This window comes from Pygoscelis adeliae, unplaced genomic scaffold (genome assembly GCF_000699105.1).
Source record: "Pygoscelis adeliae isolate BGI_AS28 unplaced genomic scaffold, ASM69910v1 Scaffold16, whole genome shotgun sequence".
Lineage (NCBI taxonomy): Eukaryota > Metazoa > Chordata > Aves > Sphenisciformes > Spheniscidae > Pygoscelis > Pygoscelis adeliae.
In genome coordinates, this window is record NW_008825162.1 from 6,282,040 (window position 1) to 6,305,077 (window position 23,038).

Consider the following 23,038-nt stretch of genomic DNA (forward strand, 5'->3'; position numbering starts at 1 on the left):
CGCCTAACGAGGGGCAGCCGGCACTAGCAACCGACGCCCCGGCCTGGCCCGGCCCCAGCTGCCCCCAGAGAAACCGCCCACGCGGGTCGGCGGCGGCAGCTGAAGTAAACCCGCCACCAAAAATGCCCCCGGCAGGCACAGCTCCTCATACTGCTGTTCTACCTTCCTGAGGTACGCGTGGGTTTCAGTGGGGCTTCGGAGGGGTCTTCCGCAGCTTCCAAGAGAAAGTGGTGTTTGGTGTGAAAAACAAAACACCGCTACCCTCCCTCCAAAAAAATGAACACAGTATCAACGTGATATTTCAAAATATGTCTTTTACATGCACTTAAAAGACTCTCCCCTCCTTAAAGACTGCCATTTACTGAAGTAAGCTGTTTGACAGTAATTTCTCTAGACTTTTTAACTATTTTTTAAAATTATTTTTAAATAAAGCGTCCATTTCTGGAGCGCCCCCACGCTATCTAAATCGGGGGGGTTATTTCAAGCGTGTACATATGTCCTAGTGTGTGCAAAGGGTGATTCCCTTATAGGCTTGCCCATGGTCTGAGGTCAACCCAATGGGACACTAAAATTAGAAAAGTAAAAACTGAATAACCGTACTACCACATGACACCAAGGCAAGAATCTAGAAGGAAAGAATTAGGAAAATAATTCTATAAGGCTACCAGTTTTATTGGATGAAAGTGGTATTCTTGTTGCTAAACTGATTGAAATTACTAAGTAGCCATTCAGATTAGTGTTCATCAAAGTTTTGTTCACATAAACACAACATGCTCATCATACTAATGGTCTGAAATAAAACCCATGACTTGGCATAGTTTTCTGCACCATAACACAATTTACATTTCATTGCTAGTAAAATCAAGCTGAAACACTGCAAACCAGTTTGTCTTTACATTGCTTGCATTTTCTTTGCTGTTAATAAGCATTAAAAGGATTTTGCTCAAATAAGCATTTACACCTAACTTACCAAAATTCAGTCACTTCTAGTTCTGTTACTAAAAATTGTCTCACTAAAAATAGTCCTAGGACTATTCAAATTTCTGCATTTATATCAGTAAGGATATAATATCTTTTTTCTACTAACGAATGCATTTTTACAAAAAAGGACGTGCATCAATGAAATCTGCAAATAGGCTTTTTTTTTTTAATGGAAGTTAAAAAAATTAAAGTCTTCAGTCTGATTACAGCACACCAAATCCTTAAAACATAATATAATGAAAAACATTCTTGTGTATACAGTTCTCCTTGCAGGAGACAAAGAGAAGGATTTTTTTTGTTCAGTTGTTTGTTTTCAAATTTTCAACTTGCAGACAAAATTCACAAATGTTCTAGGACATACAAACTGCTCATATACTTCAGAAACCCATTTCTATAGCCAGCACTAGGCCAACATTCAGACTGGATGAAAAAAAACATAATCTATAGTAATTAGTTAATATAGCGGATACTAGTACTAATGTGAAAATGGCAGGACAGTAAAAGATCAGGATCTTAGTAGCATTTGCATCATGTGTTTATTACATAAAAGAAGTTTAATTAATCATCTGTTACAAATATTGAGCAAGTGAAGTCTCCAGAATCTCTCATTTGGACAGACAATATAAAAAGGTAATTTATAATTTATGAAAATCCTAAGTGAAAATCTCAAGCAGACCTATTTAATAAGTCACGTGAACCTAAAAAAAAAAACAAAACCAACAACAAAAACCCCACACTAGTTTTCCAAGAAACTTAATTCCTTAATGCACAGAGAATAACAGCGCAAAACAAAACTGTGAGAAATGGCCTAGGTACTGGATAAAATAAAGAGATAATATTTTCTGGGCTGAACAAAACCTGATGATACCTACATGAATATGTCCACTAAGTCCAAGAACTGAAGTACATAGCATTAAAAACAGAGATATACAGAGAAACTGCTCCAAAGATTAGTTTACTTCAACTGTGGCAGCAAAATCCATGAGCATTTGCAAAGCCCTTAGTTCAGGGGAAAAGATCTTTATCGCCCTGGAGTTGCTATGCATACTTTCCCTGCGTCTCCAAGACCATGTCTTAATGAAGTAAAAGATCCACCACAAACCATAACTGGATTCATCTCAGCAAAAGCAACAAGTTTTATACTAGCCAACAAATTTTCTAGGTATTCTGTAACGGGCTATGCTTCAAGACTGAAATCCATCTCTTACCTTTGCACACTAGTATAATCTCCAAACTCTGTAGAGGTCTCCCTTCAGATATGTATATACATACATATTTGAAGTTATTGTTTGCAATCAATCATAAAACTCCCAATTAAAAAAAAAAACAAAACAAACACAAAACAGAACAGTCTTAAAGAAGGGGGTGCAGTGGGGAGGAATGTGTCCACAAGAGAAACAAAGAAGGTGCTTCACAAGAGAAGTTTCCCTTTTTCACCCTATCTGGCACATTCTTAGAATAAATAAACAAACTGCTGTGTGATTTAGATTTTTTTTTAAAACATTTTTTAGTAATTACACATTTATCAATGCTATTGATAAATCAGCATTGAAACTTTTCTTTTTATATTTTTCTCTCTAAATAGCTAAAGACATTTTGCATTCCCAACAATTGAACAAATAGATTTTTAGACTCCGATATGACCTCTTCAAGCAAGCAGCTGTAAAACTTCCATTGTTCATAAAATCCTGCATATGTACATCCCCAAGTCCCCCTTCCATTCAATATATATGAAAATGCAATTTACTGTACGTCAAATGAAAAATGCAGTTTTCAAATGCATGACAACAGGTGCTAGTTAAATGATCAGACGCTATTTGTTACCTAGTCTCTTACTCTCATTTGCAGCATGATAAATTGCATTTTAGCAGAGTACTGCGATCTAAGGGGTCTTGACATGCTTTTATTGATTTGCATAGGTTATATGCATGTATTCCTGTATGTAGGCAAATAGTGCCACGAGTAAATTCAAGTCACCGTGCCTCTGTTTCAAGAAAATTGCAGTCATCACAGGGGAGCCAAGATGGAGTGAGGTTGGGTAAAAGAGACACATGCAGCCCATTGGAATCTTAGAACCTCTATTAAGATTTATAGGCTGCAGGATTCTTTTGGGCTTCAACATTATTCTTAGTAAACCCTTTCTGTCTTCAGTTGTTTATAAAAACTGGCAGCTTTAGCAAAGACAGAAGCTTATGTTGTAGGTAGCACAATTTAACATAATAGTGATAGCTTGTCCTCGAAATATCCTGATGCTGATTTTGAAAGAGAAACAGCGCGTATCCTTGATTCCCTTTACCATAATTTGAAAGGTTTTCTTATTACTAAACAGTAATCTTCTCGCTTGCATTTACACAGCACTTTGTTAGTTAAGGTTAGTTAATATATCCGTCCTCTCTTACCTCTTCTCAAGTCAGCCAGTATCATTATTCCCCTCTTAACAAAAAGAAAAGAATCCTGCATAGAAGGTTTAGATACCTTCCCTACGGAGTAAAAATAACAGCTCTAGAGTTAGGAATTGAAACTTCCACGCTAGCGTTTTCTTCAGGCTGGGAAAGATGCGATCCACCGTCACCACAATTTGCACATAATTCCCCTAGTTTAGTATCAGCACACGCACACGTGCCAGCACTCACCCCATTAACTAAAGAGAAAGCTGCTGGAACACGCAGAATGCCCCCATGCAGGAAGATTATCTCTACGCATGCACACACATCGTCTTGTGTCACAAATGTTGGAGCTGGCACGCAACGTTCAGACTGGTGTCAACCTATACAGGCTACTGATCCAATCATTTCCGTGTAAATTTGCACATTACTGATAAAGGTTCAGGTTACTGGGGGAACCGTTAATCTATCAGGAAAAGGATTTAGACCTGACAGGCATACTTACACCTCAGAGTATTCAAGGAGCTCTTATTTGTATGTTATTTCAGTACTTAACATTTGTTGAAAAACTGCTTCAGTGTGGTAGTTCAGCATTAACTTTGATGGAATTCAAGAATTGTATTCTTTTCTCTGTATCACAAACCCTAAAGCCAATCAAACTTAATCTAATTGTAAATTGAAGCTCCAAAAAAGGAATACACAGCAAAAATTAGGAAAAACATTATGGGATAAAATTAGGGCAATACGGAATGCGATATCTCAGAATTCATAACTGCAACTCAGTTCCTTCAAGTCATTTAGTTTGAGAGAACAAGAATATCTAATGCTGTCCTGAATGAATTCTTGCCTCCTGACTTTCAACCTCAAAACCCTTCTTTACTCATGTCTCCTAAAATGGTACACCGAATAAAAAACAATCTTGCATATTACCACTCTGTCAGTGAAAAAAATTACTACTTTCAATATATCGGTATTGCCTCTGCTTAGCCTGTTGGGCTCATTCTCTAGCCGCAACTTCACACTCATGCGCAGCCTGTAACAACAGGCCTATGTTCTCAACTTGCCAAAGGTTTTTCCTATTAAATCAGACTTTTAGAAATAGGTCATAATTCAAAACCCATGACTTTTTACTCAGGTCATTGACACAGGCTGGTATTCAAGAAGAACATCCACCAGCCCCCGAGCCTACAAGCATTCCTTCTCTCCAGATATAAAAGATCAGTTTGTATGTCCTTCCCAGCCAGGAGACTGAAAATACGCTAGCAAGAAGTGGCCACAAGCAGAGGGCACTTACCGCAGTGAAAATCTCTTTTTAGGAAAGCAGTTGAGCACAACAACTGGCAAAGCCCGGCAATCTGACTAGGCAAGAATCAAAGCACAGAAAGGTATAATATTAACAAGGACATGAACTGATCTCTCTTTAATGATAAAAATCTTCAGGCTAAAAAGAATCTAGAATAGTTTTTCCATAACTAAGCAAAAGGGGGGGGGGGGGTGTCAAACCCTGTGTACCTTGCAAAAGACAAATAAAGTTTGCAAAGCAAAAATGTGAAGATAAAAAAAAGAAATTAAAGTGGCTTTAGAAGTTCTATATTGCAAAATTCAAAAGTCTGCAGAACCAAAAAGGGCTCTTGGGATTTCTTGCTGAAGACCTTGCCTCTGGTACAAATCACCTATTTGTATTAACCTCAGAAAAGCTATGAAAGATTGTTCAGTTTCTCCCTAATGAGAGGAATTTAACATGGTTGGCATAACATTCCATAATAATATTTCTATGCAACATCTTCACTAACACTTCAAAAGCCATCAAAAATTTAACAAAGAAAATGATAATTAATATTACAAAACATGGAGATGAACAAATTAGACTAAGTGGCACTATCAAGTTATTGTTTTTCTCCCCGTCTCCTTCTACTCTGTGGAGAGATAATTAGGATTGCCTGACTTACTATTAATATGCTGGTGCAAAATACATTAAAGAGGATCATTTCCATTCTGGGACATGTCTATAGAGGGCAAGTATGCTTTTACACAGAGTAACATATGGCTGACCACTGTATCACCTCTCACGGTTATGGTACTTCAAAATCATGTTTTTCCCATATTTTTGCTCTCTCCTCCCTTTGTTTCAAGGTCATCTTCCTGCAACTTTCACTTAAGCTGTAGTCCTGTAAACAATTTTCTGTACTTCCATAAATTCACACATGTGAATAGTTTGAACACACTCGTTGTGCAAGCCTAAGCACACACAGGAAAATTGCCAGGAACCTAGCAGGAACTTCAGGAGTAGAGGGGATGCCTAACTCATGCAAATACATGGGAAAACCTTTAAGCACCTTTTTGTTTGTAAGAGCACACCTATTGCTGTGAAAGGCTGCACTCATTTTTACATAAATGACTAATAATTAACATGAACTGGTACATAAGAAAAAAAAACAACCTTTGATAACTTAAGAATAAGCATTTTATAGATGTAGAAAACCACCACAAAAGCAGCTTTCCATCATGAAAAGAAGATTTTTGGGTACTTGTAAAAGTAGACTTGAAAGATACCTTAATGTAACAGTTCATCACTGCGGAAGGAAGTATAAAAAAAGATCAGAAGAACTTTAAAAGAGTGTGGTAAAGATAAAATGCACTCCTTCAAACCTTTTGGACATCACAAACTAAAATCCAATGCAGAGATTTACATTGCAATTAACATCCGAGACTGAAAATTTAAGAAATTCCTGGAAAGTTGACAATATATAAAGGAATTTTCTCACACAAACAGAGGAGCAACAAATCGGCGTTAGCACTTAAACCATGAAAAAGGTTAATTCCACAGATCAAATGGATTTTCAGGGCATCCTTTGCACATTCAGACCTTTATATTGGGAAGCTTGTCAAATAAAGGCACTCGGAGAGGAAAGACAGTAGCCATGTCAAACCATACGTGCAAGCTCATATCACCATGCGTAAACAGTAAATCCATCTGCATTTTAGTAGCCCTCTATCTAAATCCTACTCCCTCTGGAAAAAGTGTGCTCAGCAGTATTATAGCACACACACTTTGTTTGTGCTTATTAAATAAAAAGAAAGGATCACCTTCAACCATATTAATGATGGACTGGTGGATGAAGGATGTCTGCGAAAATTCACAACATCTGTTTGCTCCACTCTCTTCTCAGCATGCTGCACCTATTCCTCATGCTTAATGATGCTCATCCACTCTGCAAGTTTTACGAACAAATGTGTGTTTAGCCACATTCATCATTCTGAATGAGCGTTCTTGATGAAGCATCCACTGGCCTGTTTCGCTCTTTCTGCTACACTTTAACAAATGACAACTGCTCTACGTATTTTTCATTTGTTAAAAATAAAAAGCTAAGTGAAGAATAGGCCCAGCAAATTTTTCTTTTACTCCTCTGGTAACTTTAGTAGAAAATGGAATACTACATGCATTTAAACCGTATACGAGTTCACATGCACAAATCTAAATGGTGCGTACAGATGTATAGTATTTTCAAAACACTACACAGCAGAATACAGTGTTTCAACGGCATATCAGAAAAACATTCTATCCCATACCAACAGGAGTAGTTCAATCTTCTCATGAAAGTGATGTATTATGTCTCACTACGATCAGCTAGGGGACTGATTCTGTGATGTACACAATGCCTTGACACGAGACACTCAGCATCTTTTGGTACCAGGCCAGCAATACATCACAGTGGACATCTGCCTTCCATTTTCCAGCTTTCCTCCTTTAAAGCACACAAATATTTAAAGGAAAAGACATGTTTCCCAGAAAACGTGCGTGCTGTAAATGCCATCCTAAGAATGAATTCAACTGTGAATAACAATGCACGTCAAATCCATGATATTTTTATCAATTAGAAAAATAGACTATAAAGAATATTAGCGAGTAATCAGAGCTAAAGAATCAAATCTAATACAAAGAAAGTGCTCAGAAAATTTTAAATCTGGAACATCTTCAGAAGTTATCTTTTAGAATTTAGAGCATCTCACCACTTTCATTTGAGTTAGTGCACAGAAAAATTAAAATGTTCATCCAAATACTAATTTTCCTAAATATGTCTTTATGAGATTACTGATGCAGTATACAGTGGAACGTTCTCAGGCTCGCCTTCTGGTAGTATTTTCTATGTTTCCAAAAACGATATAGATTAAATGAGGTTTTTGTGCAGGTGTTCTACAACTGCTTAACGGTATTTCTCTGCTTTACTGATTGAGCCTTTGCGAGCCCCTTCTGGTCTGTACGGGTTGTCTGGGTTCATCTCTATTAGTTATATCCAGGAGGCCAGTGGGTACATTGGATGAAGCACGTTACGTTCTAAAATATGAACGATCTTTGTTATGAAAAAATTTTATTGCAAGACAGGCATCTAAGACACAGGCAAGTATTGTGGTTCTTGTTTTCATGTTGCCCTTTTAATAAATAGGTTAGGGAAAAAAGTGGATCCTGTAAAAGGATCTTACAAAATTTGCCATCGGTTGCCTTCCTTCTGAGAAGCTCTACAACAATTTTCCTTGAATAACGTACTTTGTGATAGCTCACAAGGAAATAATTACGGACCAAAAGAAGTGAGGGAGTAAGTTTTGACTTCTATGCCATAAGAAAGGCCCTCTATTTATAAAAAACAAATCCTAAAATCATTACGTCCAGGCCAAAAAGAGACATGACAATTCAATAAGAAGTTATAATTCAGTGAGTAGTAGGATCCAGAATCAAACATGTAGAAATTCTCAGACATTGAAACTATTTTAAAAAACTGTACTGCCTATAAATCTTTTAAAGCCAACCAAGACAAATAATAACCCAAATAATGTCTTACTAAAGCAGATAAAAATTCTCCATTAAAACCTCTCTCTTTAAATAAATTAATACTGGCATATACTAAGAAGGTCACAGAGAACAGCATTCCTCCTAACAAAAATAGTCTTTAACTTACATGCTAAATTATATGAATTCCTTAAACTTAGAGACTGGCTAACACTCAACTAGGCAACCAGTGAAGTGGCCTAATTATCAGAATTCAGACTTCCGCTCCAACCTGGGAGTGACAGTGTAGCATTACGGTGACGTGCAACTCTACAAAAGTAAATCCTACACTAATGGTACGGTTGGTCAGAGCAATGCTACTTTATCCTGTTCCTGAGACTCTACACATAACTTAGAAGGCATCAAAACATTAAATAAATAAAACCTAATTAAAACCTTTACAAATTATATCCTGCTTTACCAGTATTTCAAAGTAAAAACTAGTATCAGCTCCCTTCAACCTTACCTGAAGCCATGAAGTCAGAGATACTGACTGGCAAACTTGCCGCAAAGCAGCATTTGTTGGTAAGTTATGTTCCATAACAAAAATGCATGAAATTATGGAATACAGATGACAATGTACTCAAATTCAGTAAAAGTTATCATAAATCAGCACGCAATGGTGTACCCTTTCACGAATTAGTACAATGTAAAATGAAGATCACAAATTTCAAGCATCAATTTTCTGCCAAAGTTTAGTAAGAACTTCCTGTGACGTCTCAACACGGATAAAAAGAAGGGCAGAGGAGAGAACTATATAGTAAGCCAAATGAAATACATAACAATGGCATCACTAAAATTTAATAGAAATTGCAACAGATTTCTATTCAGGCTCCTCTGAGGTATAAGTACTCAAGGAATCCGTTATTATGCTTAACAGAAAATTATCCATGACAAATTTATAAGCTATATAGAAAATATTCCTCTTCAGATATCTACAATGAACACTGTAAAAGAACTGATAGCAGCTGTATACTTTTGTTATAAAAAGGAATTTGTAATTGTAATAAAATATACAAATTACTAGTTCCTTAAAAAAAAAAAAGAGTGCCTCTGATCATCATATTTCAGAAATTAGGTCCCAACGAGGATTTTTTTTAATATAAAAAAATTAATTTACATTTTTTGCTACAAATGCATTTTTCTCTACTGTAAAACAGATCTGTATCTGAAAATAGAAGAAAGGATTTATGCAAAAATAACCTCAAGGGGATCATTACAGAAACACAAAAAGTAATTTTCTACTGGAATTGTAAAGTGTATTTCCAAGAGATGTTTAAAAATATGGCCACAAAATACATAAAACATACACATGAACAGGATTTAATACAACCGCAATAATTTAAATGGTATCCTTCTTTAAGTGACAGACTGATTAAGCCACAAAGCATAGCTGGGGGGGGGTGTGTGAACCTTTTGCTAATTTAAAATTAGAGTGATATTAAAATTGACACATGTATTTTGTACTATGTAGATACATAGCCATTACATTCATTCTCATGACTTACATATGCATAGAGTATAGATAGTTTGTTAGATTTCCTGAACTAAATCTATAGACATAATTAATCACTTGACAGAAAAAAAGAGGGAAAAAAAGAACCCTATTGAAAGCAACAAGTACAATTCCATGCCTCTATAAACAAGAGAAACGGAAAACCAGGATGATAGTGCGCTTACCCATGCAGAATAGCAGCGAGCACTGTGAGCTCGTTCCCAGTAGAATTAAAGAGCAGCAGTCTACTTTGCAAGTGGTCCCAACAAGTCCACAAATGTCAGCGCGCCTTTCTATGACTGGCAAGGGAGGCTACAGAACTTGCAAGGCAGGTACAGTCTAAGACATACGTTAACTCAAACTGTACAATAGGTCTCAAGAAACACATCACAGTACTTTTGAGAAAATCAGAGCACAAATAACCCATAGATTACTGCAAATTACTCTGACAAAAATAAGTCCAAGCATATCTGACAGTAAAATTACACTCTCCTCAACAACAGTATCCCTTAGGTAACCCTCCTTCTCTCCCCATCCTCAACGTTAAATTGTCTCTTTGCTTTCTAACAAATCAAGGCTAAAAGCTGCACACTGGCAGTAAAGCACTTCTTTTCATCTTACATAAATTTTATTTCTTCTAAATAGCATCAAGTATGGTATATTTTATGAAAATTATGAAAAGCATCACAAAGAAACAAAATGTAAATGATGCAACAATTCAAAGCATCTGAAGGGCACTGTTTCTGCTGTCTGCAAGAACATCGCACAATTTCTTCCTCTGTTGCAGGTTGAGTTTATGCTTTTCCATAGAACAATGCCTGTGAGCTATGGGGGTTGTACTTCATTTTTCTCCTCGAGGAAGCAAAAGGGTTAATATATTTTAGACCCTTACAAATATGATGATCTCAGCTGAAAACAATGCTAAGTAGCTCATAAAATATTAAAGATCAGCACCTAGGACAAGATTTAAGGTCTTCAGCAAAGGTCTTGTCTTAAGCCTTGCCTTAATTTTCTTCTGGACTGGATCAGAGGTTCTATACAAGTATTGTCTCTCTTCTTCTGTTTTTCCCCTCCTATGTATGATCTTACCCAGCAATGAAGGCAGCTCATTTTTTTCATTTATCTAGAGAATCAATCTGACACATAGTAATCTTACACACAGAAATCACAGAAATGCGAAAGGGGACAGAAGGTGGAAGAACTGCTGACAGAGGATATTTGCTACTTCTTTAACATACACTTCAAAAAGCAGTTTACATATCCAAATAACTGAATTCTGATGTTTTCCACTGGGGACAATTCCATATCTTAAAACAGATTCTTTAAACTTTTCTCCTCCTTACAGCCAGCTATAATTTTAATCCAAATGCTGCACTTCATATTTTTGGTTTATCCTTTTAAAAAGTTCCTCCCTTGTACTTGTAACCACACTTCCCCTCTTTCTCCAGGTACCCTCAAACACTCTTGAGCTCTCTCTTTTTCCAGAAATACATGTCATGAACCCAGCAATACTGGGGATATGTATGGCCTGGTGCCACAGGAAAAAAAAGTTTAACTACAATTTGCCTGTATACGGTTCCCAAAATTTCACTGTTCATGACAAGTTTCATCTAATTGGATGTCCCTTATCAATCATTATGTACACTTCTCCCCATAACTGCTTTCTAGCTTCTTATCCCTATATAGAGACTGACTGTGCTGTGGAGGCTGTTTAGGAGCCCTCTCTCTGATGTGACAGCTGAAATTTCACCAAGTGAAATCTTCTAGTTTTTCCCAGGTTCATTTTAATCTCCGCCGATCTCTTTGTGTCATTTCCATACCCCCACAAGTGGCCAGGATTCCTCCAGTTTTGTATCTTAACACTTAGTGTGCTGCTTCCTTCCACACCAAGGCGTACAGGTAGCTTTGTCAAAGGCCCCCAGACATACTGAAGAACCTGGACCAATTCCATTTATTTACAACTGTGAAAAAGTAATAAATAAAATAGAGATCTTTGGTACTGGGATTTGGTAGTGGAGTAGTAAAACACTCATAACAGGAGGATATATAGCAAATTAGTTTTGGCTGGTTCAGACAATACAAAAGTGAACCCATAAAACACTTCAGAAACTCTTAAACTCAGAGATCAAGTGTTTTGTCCTAATGACAACAGGCAAACCTGGCTTTTTGAGAAGGGTTTTCCATTCAGTATTCAGCGTTTTCCTCCTTAAGCTCATGAGTTCCCCACTGATCTGAAGAAATGTTGAAGCTACAAATGCACACTGTTAAGAAATGCACTTGTTATTTAGGAAGTGCCAAATTAAGACCATCCTGTGCAACTTGAATGCAATCTCCTAGTGTATAATTCAATATACCACAATAACACAATCATGTTTGCTTCTGACATTACTCAATTCTCTAAATAATACTCTGCCAACTAAGAAGATGGGAATGAGAGGACAGCCATGTAGATGAAGAACCAGGGTATTAGGGGAGAATGGGGACCAGCTGAGCAAAGACGACACAACAAACAGCCGGGATGTGGTAAAGATCCTGAGGATAACTGACCCTGGGACCTGGCAGGCCCCAACACAAGTGCAAGAAAAGCTGGATATGTAAGGGAAACAATGAACGAGATCGCACATCTGATAACGAAAATGTCTAGGCAAAGATGAAAGCCAGAGAAGTCTAAGAATATGACAGAGAAGATTTGGATGCCTATTCTTCCCAAGGGTTTTGATCCCGACTCCTCCATAAAATCTAGGAGGATATGCAGGGAACACGACCACATTTTCAGATGGGCTGCCTGTCAGATTCCCTAATCACATCTGAAAAAAAAAAACCAGAGGCCTGAGTGGCATGTGATAATAGCACAGATGTGGCCCAGGAAATAAAATGAAGTTAAAATGGAGGCCAAAACTGATCAGCAGTATGATGTTAGCTTGCTCTGTCCTGTTGCCCGGGAACCACCTGATTCCCAGCATCAACAGTGAAAAATCACGTACCACGAGGGGTCTACCTGCTCCATCCAGTTTAACCACTAAATAAAAGATAGATAACAGCAAGTTTCTAGGGCAAGATAAAATCAAGGGTACTAGGTATTTTGGGGGTTAGTTGAAGATAAAGGCGCTCTTAATTCTCCTCATTTTCTTGTTGATACATAGCCATAAAACAACATCCATAAAAATAATCCCACTATCAAACTCTAAACTTTGGTGTTATTTTTCTGTTGTAACTCGAGGCTTGCCTTCCTTAAGCACAATATTTGGCAGGGCTGCCCTAACAGCCTCTGGCACTTGACAAGAGAAGGTAAAAAAGATGGAGAATAATGTCAGCTTGAATCACTATCTGTTCACATAAATATATTTCCAACAATATGTGTTAAAATGGCATAAATATTTTCATTGATTGCCATGCCACATTCTTGGATGAGAAGCTTTGTAACTTCTTTTCTTGTGTTCTTTGGAAACAAACAAACAAACAAAATTTCCAATGTGATTAACTCAAGTTAATCTTAAAAAGTTGTATTCAGATCCAAATCTTACAACGCTTTCGAGTTATGTAGCACTTTACAAGTAATTTGAGAAGACCCAGCAATACCCCTCTCTCAAAAATTATACTACTCTTTCCTTCAGTCGAGACTCAAAAGAAATAGGACAATCTAAACACTTGAAGTGCTTACTATGCTATGATGTCTTTAAAAAAAAGTTCTTCAATAATGTTGTGCTTGCTAGTAGCATTCAGAGAAACTTTGTTTTCATCTAGTTTTATTGTGCAACCCCATTTAAAAAAAAAAGTCACACGAATCTAGACTGACACATATAAATATTTCACACTGACTAATAAAAGGTTGACATATAAAGAATAAATATTGCGTGTGCTAGAACCAGCCTCTAGACACACGTGAGTTCACATCTTTTAAATAGGACATGTCAGCACTGTGTATCCTTACGAAATCAGACAGACAGACCACACACCTGTCATTGACTTAACTAGGGAAGAGACATGACTGGTGCTCAGAACTTCAACCAGAAATGCAATTATCTGGCAGTAAGAAAATTACACTCAAAGAATGAAGTTTAGCAGAGACATTTTGCCTTTGTTGGTCCATCTCTTATAAAGAGGCCATTTTATTAGTTTAAAGTGACAAAGCAAGTTTAAATGTATTTGAGAAAACAACTTTAATACCAAAAAGTAATTTCTTCTGGTACAATTTTATACTTTCAATTCTTTTTTTATTTTATTAATCCAGCACAGAGCAAATGATTTTCATTACTGCAATAAATGAAGGATGGCATCATGAATTAGCAGGAATTTACAATTTTTAGTGCTACTGCTGCACTGTGTGAAGAGTTATATTGCACAGCTTTGCTCTAGGATCATTTCTAGGGTATGACACCTAAACCTTGACAATGCTACATCCATCTTCTGAGTATATATGGCACAAGGGCAACACATTCTCTTGAGATGGATTTAGCACAAAAGACTATTTTAGAGAGTTTTCTTCATAATAAAAACCTCTCCAACCATCGCTTTCTCATACTCTGCCTTCCAGGTACACACATACTTTAAAGACTGTGTTTACTTTTTTTTTTCCTTTCACAAATTGTAATTCATCCATTACATATAGCAAGTAGAAGCACTGTATGTCTAACTGCCCTGTGCGTCCTCCTTTTCCATCAGGAAATTTTGCTGGGATAGGGTTTGAGGACTTTTGGCTTTTAGTTAGCACCTCAGCAGAACCATGGGCAGATTTCAGTGAGTCCGTAAATCCCAGAGATGCCTCCACGGAAGTACACAATGGGTGCTCTGCACGCTCAGTATGTTAACTGCTTTCCAAAAGCATTAGCTCACTTTCTAATGCACTACATAGAGCAGATATACATTTATTGCTTTCTGAGAAATTCCAGACAAAAAGCAGAAATCCTTAATAAATATAAGGCTACTCCTGGCTGCTCAGATGCGACACAAGTCTGATCCGTACCTGTAATTGTTCAAGAATGTTACTTCGTAAGAACAAGGTTGCTTCCTGGTTAATTTAACTTAATACACTTTGAAAAAATAGATTAAACTAAACCGGAAAATACATTCACTATGGAGTAAGAATGCTCACAGCAAAACTAATCAAGAATATAACTACACAAATACAACTATTTAAAAATTGCATTTTACTATTTCCTAGATAAATTTTGTGTAGCACAGCACTAGACTAAACAAATATTTTAAGTGTGAAGGGGTTCCCATCTCGGTCTGTAACAGACTCAAATTCTGATTAAATGTCTCTTAATAATTCATTTCAAATCAACCCAACTATTTATTCTAGTCAAACTTCTCAGAGGAGAAAGACTAACTCATTTCATTTGCTCCCAGCATCGCATGTAGCCTTCAATCTCATATGTCATAATGCGTCAAGAAAATTAAATTACAAAAACAAGAAGTCAGGAGGACATGTAATCACCTGCCCCAAAGAGGTGTTACACGGCTGTATTAATTCTTGTAAAGCACTTCGGAGTCCCAGATAAAAGCAGCTATACACACAGGAAATATTAGTGCTAATGAATGTTACAAACACACAGTTCTTTCTCCAGGCCCTGCTCTGGCTGTAACAACACTTGCAAAACATAACATGGGGACAGGGCGGAAATCAACAGAAAAGATTGGGGAAGGGGTGAGATTGCTCTTCGAACTTCTGGCAAGAGGGGAAAAAAAAAAAAAAAAGAGGAGTACTGGGGTGAGAATGAGAACATGAGGCACAAACAACTCAACTCTTGGTATGAGGGGAAACAAAGGTCCAGAGAACTCCCCGAGTGCTAAGGGAGAAAAAAGGAAGAAAAAAAGATTAAAGGCAGAAGATCTCCTGGCATAGAGAAAGACGGTTCAACAGGTTTGAAAAATGAGCAAACTGTCAGGTGTGGACAGAAATATGCATAGAGCTGCCTGTATAATGAGCTTGGCCTACTGTGAAACCACCACAGCCCTAAGCATATACACACACAACAGACAACTCATCCCTAGAGTAATGCCTAGGTGGGGTTTTTTTTAAACCTGTCAAAAATTACGTTACATATCCTTTTGCAGTACCTTCTTTTGCAACATAAACACAAGAAGACAAAAAAAACTAGTTAGCAACCTGTTCCAGTAGCGAGAGACAGCAGAAGAGAGACACTAGCAAGAGATCTTCTACTAGTTTTGAGTTCCAAATTGCAAATTATCATTGTTACCGCAGGAAAAATCTCCCCACACTCTTCTAGCTTCTTCCTATATGAGAAAAACCAACAATGGCCAGACAGATGACATGCACTTCAGGGCCCAGAAGATTTCCAGTCATCTTTCTTTAATTCTGGAAGAGTCCATTAGTATTTCTTTCTATTTGCTTTTTAACTTCTGGGTATGATTCGTGCAACATCCGAACATCAAGCTTTCAGAGCCAACACTAGGATCCTAAAATGCTAGAAGCAAAGCACACAAACAGTGGGAGAAAAAGGGAGCAAATTTCTAATGCAAAGATCTGGAATCCCAACTGATAGGCCTGATTCTACAAGCACACCCATGGGTTCAGACTCCTTCCTTCTTTCACAGGGAAACAACAGCAGGATCAAAGTCAAAGACTACTTAAGACAGAAGCTCGCTCTTTGTATTCAGATTCAAAACAGAACAGCCAACAACAGAGAAGATAAAAAGAAAACATCCCAAATAAACAAGGCAGGGCTGGGTTACTCCCTCAAACTCCCGTGGGTTTAAGCATGTAACTTGCCAGAGAATGTTTTGAAAACACAAACAGATGTGTTTCACTTAATTCCCAAATAGTGGGCAAGACAAATTAAGTCTTAAAAGTTCAAGTATTCACAACATCAGTAAGAGTTAGGATGGCATCCCCTCAGCCTGCTACGGTACATATACAAGGGAGAACACTGTGCCACACAAATATAAGACTAGCTTGTTTTGAATGACTAAACCACAATTTCTGTAACAATTCCACTCTGCTCTGATTTTATCTCATGATCTTCAGCTTGATCGTCTGTGTCTTATTTACATTATAAACTTTCTTAGCAAGTCACTACTGCTCGGAACGAACCTTGACACGACAGGCTCCTCAGCGCAGTCTGTTCAGCTGCAGCTAGGCATCCTAACAGAACTTGCAGGAGAGGTCCCCATGCTCCAACACAAACCAGGCAGCCTAAGCCACTGTTACAAACGGAAGACTCATTGAATTGATGGGGTATATAGCCACTGTCTTCCCCAGCCCAGCCAAAACCAGCTCTCAAAAACACATGAAAAGGACAGCATGAAGCCAATGATCTCTTAAGACAGACTGTTCCATTATGTATTTCTGCTATTAAAGAAACCAAACAGAAAAACAAGGCACCATTAAGGGAAAGGTATTTTTTAACTTGACAATGCCATATGGTTTTATGTCAGAGTTGCAGTCCAAGTTGTGTTTATACTACTCATTTGTTTTTGCTAAATATCATATATTGGAAAAGCATGTTTAAGATGAAAAGGCATTCCTTACTTCTCCCACTGTGGAATGTAATTCGTAAGATGCATTCATAAATTTAGAATGCCTTTTTTAAGGTCTAATCTGGAAGTAAAAGCTAGCTTTGTATACATTAACCATCCAATATTATCTGCTCAAAGGTGACTTGTCTGAGACCAGCAAATAAAACTAAAGTTAAAAAAATGCTTCCTTCAGGATACATCCTGTTGTTAAAATGTCATTGTTTGCATAATAAAGTACTTCATGTCTTTAACCTTTGGTGTAAACATTGTAAATGATATTTCTTTTTCTGATAATTAAACTTAGTGTGCAAAAGAGTGACAACTAGTTATAAAATCTCATTTACACTTACCATCCATACTGCTTTTAAAATGAATGATAATGCTTTTAACTATCTTAAGCTGAGAAATACCATTTATAATAAAAAACAGTTTTATACCTGGACACTTTAATGAATCACTGAAATCACTATTTGGAAGACTACTCACAGAAATAATCCCACTGAAGTCCAGGCGATCTGCTCTTACAAGCACACAGCAATGGGAGTATGGACTGCATAATTAGGTCCTCTGTGATCCCTCCTAATATTACCTGGAGGCTAAAAGCATAGCGTTTCCCCGTCAGGATCTCCGTAGTTACTTCTTCGGGCACTAAACAAGTTAGGTCCAGATCGGTTTGCAGGAGCTGTCTGTGGTAAGCTTGTTCATGACCTGTAGCCAGTCAGCTACAGATTTGTCATTATGTAACTTTAATTTATTCTCTGGCACATCCTTAACTTTTTGCCTTTGTCCATCTGCCACCACTTTGGTAGGACTCTGACACTTTACCCTCAGACATATGCCTAGCTGGTGCAATTACCATTTAGGAGAGCAAGCACTGAATATTTATTTTCTGACTATAATTCCATAATGTTTGTATTTCAAATGAGTTTTGCCACATACATGTCATACAGCATACGATATGCCTGTTATATGATCTGCAATACTCTTTACATGTAACTCTTAGGTAATTATGAAAGGTTTGCTGTAATTGGAATGGGAAAACAAGAATCACTGCCTTAAGACAAGCACATGAAATGCACTGCCATACAATGACTTTTCTCAGAACTCTATTAGAAAGTGCCATGACATAATTTCATTTTGTAACGTCCCATTTTCAAGCATCATCTCGTACAAGTCTTAAAATGTGCTAATTGGAAGTCCTCACTGTGTACAGAACACTGCTTTCAAAATGACAACTGTTCCTCTTTTATCAGAGTACTCAATAGCAGGAGAAAAATCATTTCCAAAATTCAAAGCATTTTGATCTGGTTCTGTCAAAACGCTCTGTGTTCTCGGTCGGTAATCTCTCTTCAGTCAAAATATGACTATTTTTGTTCAGGGCGGTGGCTTTCTGAATACGATCATCTCCATAAGTTGGGAAAATAGAAATACTAAAAAAAAAAAAGAAAAAAAAAATTTGACTATCGCTACTTTGCCATACTAACTGCCAGGAACCTTAGGGTGAACCTGTGCAAACATTTCAATTTAAATTTAGAAGATTTTAAAAAATGTCTTCTCCCAAAGAGAGAGAGTATGGTTTATTTCATTAAATACGTACCCATTAAGCACTAGGTTTTTTTAGGTAGAAGAAAGGGGTATCAGTAATTAGCAATTAGCTATTAATTTGTAGGTGATAAAGAGCTGCTGTTTACCAGCTTCTCTCTTCAAAAAAAATCGTACTACCTCCCAGACTTTTTCCACAATAGATAGCTATGTCATATAAAGAGTATTCTGGATACATTTCCCTATCACAAGTCACAGAATAACCAAGGTTGTAAGGGACCTCTGGAGGTCACCTAGTAGAAATCCCACACAAAGTGGGGCCAAAATCAATGGTAAATCAGGTTTCCGACACCTCCCACCAGTGTCTACAGTATTACTTAAAAAGCTAAGTTAATTTGTGGCATTATTCAGCCATTATTAGGTGTTCTGTTGGTGGCTTCTACTTCCATTTCTGCTTGGTACAACATCACTGCCTAACAGTAAAGGAAAGCAGGCTGGCAGCTCCTCCTCATTTCCAACTGTTATTTCAGACATCTAGACTCCTTTTTGCAGCGAAAGCACTAGACATCTGTAGAAGCAGTAGGCAGCAAAGCGATAGAGCCAGGATTGTGCAAGTTGCCAGATGCATATGGACAACAAGTTGTCTGCAGCCTGAAGTGCGAGAATCAGCAGTATAAGAATCATGCTCACTTTAATCAAGGAAAAAATTAGAAGAAAGACTTAAAGCTAAAAGTAGCTAACAGTTTTGCTCATAACAAAACAGCAGATTGCTGACACGACGGGGTCTCTCTTAAGTATGCCGAATTGTCTCAAATGGAGCAGAAGACTGGCTAGTGGGTTGCTATATTCAGGACTCCATGTAAAAGGTGGTACTCTGTATACCTAAATGTGCCAGGATGTTTGCCCTGATGACAAGCCAAACCCACCACTGAGTCACTGCTGCTAGGCTAGGCCAGACATTATACGCAGAAACTTCATAAAACCCTGGCCAACCCACTGGCCTTCCCCACCCTCAGCAGCATACAGCCCTTACAGTCGCAGTGAAATCACATATGGCGGTAGATACCCCAGCTGTAACCGTAAGAGTTAACAAGTATGAATCCATACACCAATATGAAAGCTGTGACACTGACTTAACTGACCCTAGGTACCACTGAGGAAATCAAACATTTGCCGTCATTTCAGGGTGCTGCCAATTGCCACCACCCACCATCAAATTTATTTCTCTCACTTTTGCCAAAGCAGTAACTCTCAGCAATACAAAGATTAACATTTGGGTTTGTGTGTGCTTAAACCCTTCATTCCCTACCCGTCACCATGTATCCCAAATTAAGTGCCAAAAGGGGCAAGAATTATTCTTCCTTTCCAGATGTCCATAAATGGGACCCACCATCACAAATTTACATAAGAAGGTACACATTTTCACTACTGGAAATAATAGGAGGCTCTCAGAGGGACCAAGTAAATCTATTAAGAAAATAATCTAGTCTTAAATGTAAACTCTTGCAACACGATGTGGTTCCAGATGTCTTTCACAAGGGGTACCTTAGACATCACAGTTTAAAAGAAGAACAGCTCTCCGAGAGTCCCCGGCACCTATAGGCCAAGTGCCAGCAATCCCTTGCTACGACTATGCAAGGAATGATGAAACTGAATGACCAATGTGCCGTTGCATAACTTAAATGATGTGGAAAAATGATGAAAGGATGGACTCTGGATTAGTTTTTATGATATCATTTCTCACTTTCCCACTCCCCAGTTGCTCAGTGTCTTGCCACAGGTTAGTCTTCTCTGTTGCAACAATTCAAGTCTTTTGTGAAATCACGATCTAAAACTGGATCAGTAAAACAATCTGGGTTAAAAAACACATATACGTATATATTGAGAAAGAGAGACTTTTTAGAGTACAGATCATAAACAACATAACTGCAATAAGGACAGGAGACAGAATCAGACACCTTAATCTGGCTTCATCGCTGGTAAATTCTGACTTTGCTATATAAGCAGTAAGTTAAATTTGAAGTGAATGTCAGAAGTGAAACCACTACTCCTTAGTTTTGAGTTGGACTGAGCCAATCTCATCTACGCTACCAAAACCACAAAAGGTCTTCCTCACAAACAGGTGCTACCACTGCAAAATCTTGCTACTTACGCTGAACAGCAGACCTACCGGAAAGCAGCTCCGCAGAGAAGGACCTGGGGGTCCTGGTGGACACCAAGCTGAACATGAGCCAGCAACCTGCCCTTGCAGCAGAGGCCCATAGAATCCCGGGTCACATCAGGAGTGTTTGCCAGCATGTCGTGTGAGGTGATCCTTCCCCTCTGCTCAGCAGTGGTGAGGCCACATCTGGAATGCCGGGTCCAGTTCTGAGAGAGACCTGGACATACTGGGGCAAGTCCAGTGAAGAGCCACAAAGATGAGTAAGGAACAGAAGCATCTTTCATATGAGAAGAGGTAGAGCTGGGACTGTTCAACCTGGAGAAGGCAAGGCTCAGGGGGGATATTATCAATGTGTATAAATACACACACACACACGGGGGGGGGGAAAGAACCAAAACACGAAAAAAACAACAAAAAACCACCACGCAAACCGTGTCAGGAAATTTAAGTAGTTTTTGTGCTTGAAAGCTAGTTGGAAACCCACAAGCCTCTGCTCTTCGTTTTCCTGATGGCTACCTTTCTCACAAAGACAGCGAGAGATACCTAACAGACATAAGGAAAACATGAGGCCGGAATAAAAACTCCTGTGGAGTTGCAGTGGTTCCGATATGATTAAATTCCTATGTTACGATTTACTCTCTGTCTCAAAAATGGAGAAATCAGTGATTTCACAAACAATATTTGTATCACTATCTGATAGAATACGCTTCTTCATTGATATGACATGATCAAAAAAATACTAATTAAGATAATTATGAATTCATAAGCTACATTACTTCCTTCCAACACTTTCAGAGTTCATTTACTCCACAGGGCATTAAGTGAGGCCTCACTGTCACTACCGCTTTACTCAGCTGGACTTTTCAAGGTGGCAAATACGCTAGTAAATGTGGCTATAAGTTTCAAGTACGGAGACCACACTATAGTCTGTTGTGCAAAACAAGAACAGAGTAAGATTTTGCTTGAGATAATAACTCTTAGAATTTATCTCCCTTACTGTTTCCTATTTTGATAGTGAACTTCAAATATTATCATAAAACTTGCTAAAATTAATACAGTTAGTAACGCTGTAGTAAAAAATTATCACAAATTTTCTTTCCAGTAATAAAGTTTTCTTTTAACTTTAGAGCAAATGAAAAGTATTGTGAGGTGATGTCCTACACCACATTTATTTTATCAATCTAGGTATCTTTAATAAAATTAACAGTGTCTGGTATCATGTATCAATTTTTTTTTTTTTTTAACACCTTATGGCAAAGACCTGTTGCTGGTCTAATTAGGGACTAGAACAATAACAGTCCTTAAAAAAAAAAAAAAGTGGGGGTGTCAGGGGCTTAAGCCATGACTAACTTTATGGGCTGAATTGCAACTGTAATGTGTATAAACTCAACCAATGATATCTTACCCTCCATTTAGTATCCACTGATTTCAAGTGAAACTACTTGTGAAATTAGGTACTAGCAAATATGAAGGTATTACAATCCAATCCTAATAATAATGCATTTTGGAAAATTGAAAGAGGGAAAGACCATTCTGAAAAACCCAGATTAACTTATTCTGAAAAAAGAATTAACAAAATCCTGTTAATTCAATGGCACACTTGGACAACTAAGTTCCTATATTTAATACATCGGAGAATTTTATCCTTATCTTTTATCTTCCAGTATGATTCCCTTGTGCCAAAAATACAATCTTGAAATTGCTACAGTTTTAAAAATGTGAATGTTTTTTAAATATAGAAAAAGTAGGCTTTACCTCTCCATAAAAGAACATGCCTTCATCAAATGAATAATTTAAACCCCTCAAGTCATCATATATTCCATTAATCTTTCTGTTCAATACACATATTAGCAATGAGACATTGTTGTGAAATCTTCAGTAGAGGTCCAATTCAAACAAACAAACATGGTTTTATAATTATTTTTAAGAAATGTTGCCTAGATGAAATAGATCAGCCTTTAAAATTAAACAGCAGGTTGTAAAAAACTGCATTTACCATATTGTGAGCCTGTTTGGAATCATCACAAATACAGGTATATTAGATTTTTCATGTATAGCAGATCAAAGTGCATTACATTAGTTCAAAGACACTGCATTATTCCTCTTCCCCTCTACAGCATACTATATGAATTCTTGTCATTATATCAATTTAATCCACTGCCATTTTTTAG